This window comes from Hippichthys cyanospilos, chromosome 5 (genome assembly GCF_059441005.1).
Source record: "Hippichthys cyanospilos isolate Australia breed blue-spotted pipefish chromosome 5, RoL_Hcya_1.0, whole genome shotgun sequence".
Taxonomy (NCBI): domain Eukaryota; kingdom Metazoa; phylum Chordata; class Actinopteri; order Syngnathiformes; family Syngnathidae; genus Hippichthys; species Hippichthys cyanospilos.
Genome location: NC_142373.1, coordinates 14,009,631 through 14,015,783, shown reverse-complemented (window position 1 = coordinate 14,015,783; position 6,153 = coordinate 14,009,631).

Below are 6,153 nucleotides of genomic sequence, written 5' to 3'. Positions count from 1 at the left end.
ATGGCAGGCAAACAGACGGACGGACCTGCAGGGTCCAGAATTTATCGACTCATTGTGAACAAACCAACTACAGCAAAAAAGTACGACGAATTATACTACCCAATGGGGTTGCCAAGCAAATTTATAGGGGGTGGCCATGGCTGCCCACTGGTGGCGCCACTGAATCACATAAATTTAACAATCCTGAAAGAATAAAGACACAGATGCACGCTCAGAGGTAGGAGACAGTCTCAAGCTCTTCACTGCGGTCAGCCTTAAAGGCATAGCGTGTAAGATTTAGACCGTTTTTCATTACGGACAACAGGAGGTGCTGCATTTACCGTAGCCGTAGCTATGAGAAACATGGCCGCCTCCGGAGATGTGTTTTTGAAATTCACAATCATTTAATTTATTCCTATTTAATGAAAAGCGGTCTACATCTCACGCACTGTCCCTTTAAGCGGAGATTCTCCAGCTCCTCATCAACGTACAACGCATGCATTGATCTACTGCATGGAGTCCAGCCATGCTGACCGAGCAGCGCAGAACTTAAAAGGCGATGAGAAAATTCACTTCCATGGGCCGTTAAACAAGTGTCCATGCCTACGAAAATACCAAAAGCAAGAAATTTGACTCAAAATACTTTATTCATCTCATGAGGGAAATTGCATGAATCTCAAACAAGAAAAAAAACTGAAGGTGGCTTTAATAACACCCCTATAATTCAGACAGAGTGTGTCAATATATGTCCCCCTTTTTACTCATGTCCGCATTTTGATATCTAGACGAGAATCCCGGGCGTTAATTTATTGGCATGAACCCATTTGCAGTTATAAAGCGTTGCAGCGAATGGCATTCGGCAATAAAAGCATTGCAACGTTACCCGGGGATAATCTATTTTGCAGTAATTTAATACATTCATAGGCGGCAAATGATGAAATATCGCGGTGGCAGGATGAGCAAAGCACATTACACAGGCCCTGGGTGGCGATTTGTTGCCTAATGAAGCCATTAACCTCACACTACCAAATCTGATAGTGGCAAAAATAATGGCTTCATTAGTGCAAGGAATTGGATTGAAGTGTGTTTCTGTTAGGAAGTCAGCGGAACGTGTATTAATATGGTGATGGCGCAATGCCCACGCCCTCCAGAAACTAACTTACATCTCTCATGAGAAAGCTAAACAAATGATGAGATTTTTGTGTGTTTTGTTTGGTTGTGACTCCTATTGACTTTGTCGGGATTCAATACCACATGCACAAAACGCCCATAAACATTTTTGATTTGTTCAAATGTTAAAACTTTTGTCGAGCGTCGACTTTTTTTTTTTGACTCCCTGCTGGAGCTTGATCAATATGTTTTTTTAGGAGCCGATACTGATTATTAGTAGTCCAGGAGGCTAGTAATAGATAGTTAAAGATGAGATTCATTTTTAGTAAAAGGGAAAATATTGGTGTCAAACTAAAAATACAAAGTCATAACTGAGGAAAGCAAGGAACATTTATTTGATTGATATTGCTTTTATGAAGTATGAATTAAGCAACAAAATCTTCCTGTTATTTTCTGTTGCAGGGAGCGGCCATTTTGTCACTGTCTCACCTGAAAATGATATCACAGTTGTTCATAGCTCAGGGAACAACCAATCATGGCAGATTTTGTGAGTTAAGTCGCGGGGCCTTTGTAAGCTTAGCCGTGATTGGTTACACGAGTTCTGAGCAATGTGATTTTAAAAAAAAAAGTTGTCTTTTTAAGTAGATTTTGCTGCCCAGTTCATTTTCCACAAACACAATGTCATGTTTCCACTAGTAAGGCTAAATAGAACATGTCATTGTAAAGACATTTGCCGTATTGTAAATACAATTTGGGGTTGACTTCCCCTTTAAGAACATGTACGGTAATTTGAATAACTTCAGGATTTGCTAAATTTAGAATTTAAAAAAAAATTGACACATTTATTTTAAAATTCTAACAAAACTTTCAGGGAGTTCCAATCTTTGGGCTATCAGCTTTCATTAAAAAGTTAAATTAATACTTAAAAAAAAAATAGACAGTTTGTGATTATCTTATGACCTTCATATCACCTGGAAAAAAAATGGAAAATAAATAGTGGTGCCTCTTAAAACTAATGTAAGTTGTTCTAACACTTTTGGAAGGATAAGTGTATATGTGCAACCATATAAAATTACTGTTCATATTTTTTTCCAGGAGTGTTTCAGGCGCTGCTTCAATCATGTTAGTCGGACAAGGAGCCTTGGGAAGGGCCCTATAATAAAAGTTTATGATTTGAATGCGCATCTCCCCACTCGATTGCTCCCACTCTTCCCCTGCAAGCAACTTCATTAAACAATGGAGCTCATCGCTAAACAAACTTGTCCATTGACTCTCTTGGTGCAGCTTCTCCGATGGAAGTCATCCATCTCCGGCCCTAACTACCCATACTCGCCCCTACCTTCATTCTTTGTCTTTGTGCCTTAAATTTGAAGTCAAGCCACCCCTACAGAATTGGCGCAAGTCTGTATTGACTAATGAACTGTATATGGCCATCTTTAACGTAACCCTTTGATATGTTGTCGCCGCCTGGGTGAAATTTCAGCTCCCTGGAGCTGAAACATGATATTACCAGAGGTGGAAGTACAGATACTCATATAAGAGTGATAGAAAAGTACTGATTCAAGATGTCAAGCTAACAGCATAACATGTATTTGTATTATACAGTACGTGACAGTAACAACTTCAAAGCTTACCTTAGCGAATAGTGGACATCAACGCCTTGCCACACTTAGAATTTTAAGTAAATGTCGGCTGACTTGACTCATCAAGGATGTTTAAAAAAAAGACTTAATTATGCTAACATTTCTTATGCGCTGCCTGTTACTAACAGCTGCTCCAACGTTAGCGACTACCAGCACTTGTTGCGCTAGCAGCTGGCAGCACTCTGAGCCGTCAGATAACTTTTCAATAAAATACATGCCTTTATTTGTACAGCGGGTATACAACAAAATTGAGAGGGCTGCTCCGATTGGTGCATATTAAATAAATATGAGCAATAAATAAAATACAATACACATCAGAGTTCTTTGACCGTTTCAGTGTGTTTTAGGCACCAGCAAGCCAGCACCTGGATGGATGGATGGATAGATAGATTGATCGGGTATTCAATACAATTTTCAGCGGAATACCAAAATATTATAAAACTGGAGACTTAGTATAGCTATGTTGATTGCTTGGCGCAACAGAAAAAAAAATTCAAACGCGTAGAGCAGAAATGTCGCTCCTGATTCCTCTCAACTGCCTGAGGTCTCTTTACTCTGCTTCTGCTAGCAGGACTAAGTGATTTTTTTTTTTTTTTTAAATTGCTAAGGTCTCCTTCAAGTACAGTAGATTTTTTTTTTACTTCCTCATGTCCCAGCAACAGTTGTTACCATGACGACAAACAGTTAATGGCCCTTTTTTGGAATGGGGCAAGTGACACCCAGTAGTATTTGCCACATTTTACAGTCCTTTGATGTTTACAGGGGGAAATGTAATTACATTTTACGGTGTTGTACAATAGCCTCTTATCTTTTGTTGCCGTCAGAAATTAAGGCTGCTGAGAGAATGAAATATTTAGCCAGCTCGGTCTTGTTGTATTCCGTGTTGCATGATTTATTCATTCCCACGGCCCAAAATGGTTCCATGACTTACAATCTGCACAGAAGGCAGCCAGCCCCCGAAGGCCCTAAGCAAGTGGGTTAGAGCGGCGCTATCTTTCTGCCTTGCTCTATTCACCGGAGACACACGCAAGCTATTCTTTGCCAAACTTTGTTTATGTATAATAAATAAAGTACATCTCTATAAGGAATTCTCATTTATCAAACTCAGGCCACATCTTTCCTTATTCTTACACATGACTAATAAAGCGGGGACGGTCCAATTTGATCTAATAATCCATAACAAGGCAAAAAAACAACAATTGATGAAACATTGAGGTGAAATTCTTTTTTTTTTCACATTGTGACCTTACTTGAATTCCATACACTTTTCCACGTGTTTTTTTTTCCATGCAGTAACAGTGCAGTCAAGGCGGAGCTCATCGATCAAATCTTGAAAAGAAGAAGTTAGTTATGAAATAAGAGATCTATTAAAAATTTGTCGGCTGATATGTACTTATTAATCCATTTCCATTTCAATCCAAAATTTAAATTTGTCGCTCTGCTCTTGCATGGGAGCAGAAGCTTTTGAGACAGCCATGATTCAACCTCAACTTAAGTGACCTCACCTCGATTCTGAGAATGTCTCCAATTATAGACCTGTGTCACATCTTTCATTTGTTGTGAAAATTCTCAAGAAAGTTGAAGCACTACAGCTTAGCGATTACATGGCAGATAACTGGATTTGAACTGTTTCAGTCAGTATTAAGGGCCAATCACTCAACTGAGACAGCCCTTGAAAAAGTGACAAATAATATTCTCTTATCCATGGATTCCAACATCTCAATAATATCATGATTACTTGACCTTAGTGTTGCTTTTGACATTATTGACCGTCATATACTTATAGAACGTGTTGAATCATGTGTTGGTATCTCAAGGTCAGCACTTGTTTGGTTCACATCTTACATGTCAGAAAAGACGTAAAGTGTCTCTCATCACAATGCCACCTCTGAATCTTTTACCGTTGTGTGTGATGTCCCTCAGGGGTCAGTACTTGGTCTTTTGCAGTTTAACTTCTACGTGTTCCCTCTTGGTGAGATTATACGTAAATATGATAATAGTTTTCATCGCTATGCTGATGAGACTCAACTATGCATGCATGCCTTTAGAAATAACAAATTGGCATAAATGCTGTAACCTGGAGGCCTGCCTTTCCGAGATTAAACTTTTCGGCTTCGGTAGACGACGGGACGTTATAGTATATCCAGCTTATAGATTTGTCTGAAGCAGAAAAGTAATAACTTTAAGTGCATCAAACTACCTGTAATGAAAAACAAATATGTCAATTCTTCTTTAGACTAGAAAAATGTTTGACCAACTGAACCGTTTCTGCTGAAAAAAATGTTATCAATAAATAATAATAAATGTAAATTGAACTGGAAGGTTAACACCAATATCTTTAAAGTTTTAACCTGAATTGAAAGGTTTTAGAGCTGATATTTGTCTAAATCACTTTAATAAGTAAAAAAAAATCTTGATGACAGCAGTTGTTTAACTCTTGCACAGACTTTGAGAATGACACACAAAGCAAAGCCTGTTTCCGAGGGTTTGATCTGGTCTAGTGGGATACAAGTCCGTTGACCACCATCCTTGAAGACCCTTCTCATTGTGATTTGCAAGCTCATTCTAATCAGTACAAACAACAGAAAATGGAAGGCTTATTTGATGCTCTTATATGGTTCTGCATAAAAGCAAAAACTTGGGGGTGGATTTGACTCACTACACACTCAGACATTCCATGTGACTAGGCTTTGACTCTTATATAACTTTAAGTCTCTTGTGTTTTGTATAGCCAGGGGGCGCAAACAGCAACTGCTCTACTCAGTCACAAAGTGGAGCCGTAAGATACCACTGGCATGCTCTTCCGGAGACCTTTTTGCACGAGAAGCCCTTGAACTTTTGAAAGAAAGCTCCCCCGAATATCCCCTCATCACCGTGTGCCATCAACTTAGTTGAAATAAAACTCCAACCCCGCTCTGGAAATGTCATCCAACATCATAAGGTACTCTGAAGCGCAGCGTCGTGCTTGAGGACGTTTTCTTTCTTTTCTCCACTTATTCTCATTGTCACAAAGCAAACTGGCCTGAGGCGGAAGCCGTACAAGCTGCTGTTCTGGGCCATTATGCAAATCTCACAGTTTATATTACTCCTTTGGACAGTGAGCGCCACTGTGAAATGTTTTGCATTCAACACCATGATTAATGTATAATTAGGAAAGAAACTTTTTTGTTATTGATCAAAAATACAGTTTTATTCTTGTATGACAATGTTCACCGCACCATTAAATTACCATGTGCCTAAACATGAAAGCATTCCACTTTTAATGGATCGTGATGGCAACAACAAGACACTGGATAATAAATCCAATATTTGATGGGGTCAACTTTGGAACGCTAAATTACTGAGATCACACACACACAGACGCTCACCACCATCCGTATTTGAAATGCTCACAGCGAAAGTCAGTTGTTCATATCCTAAC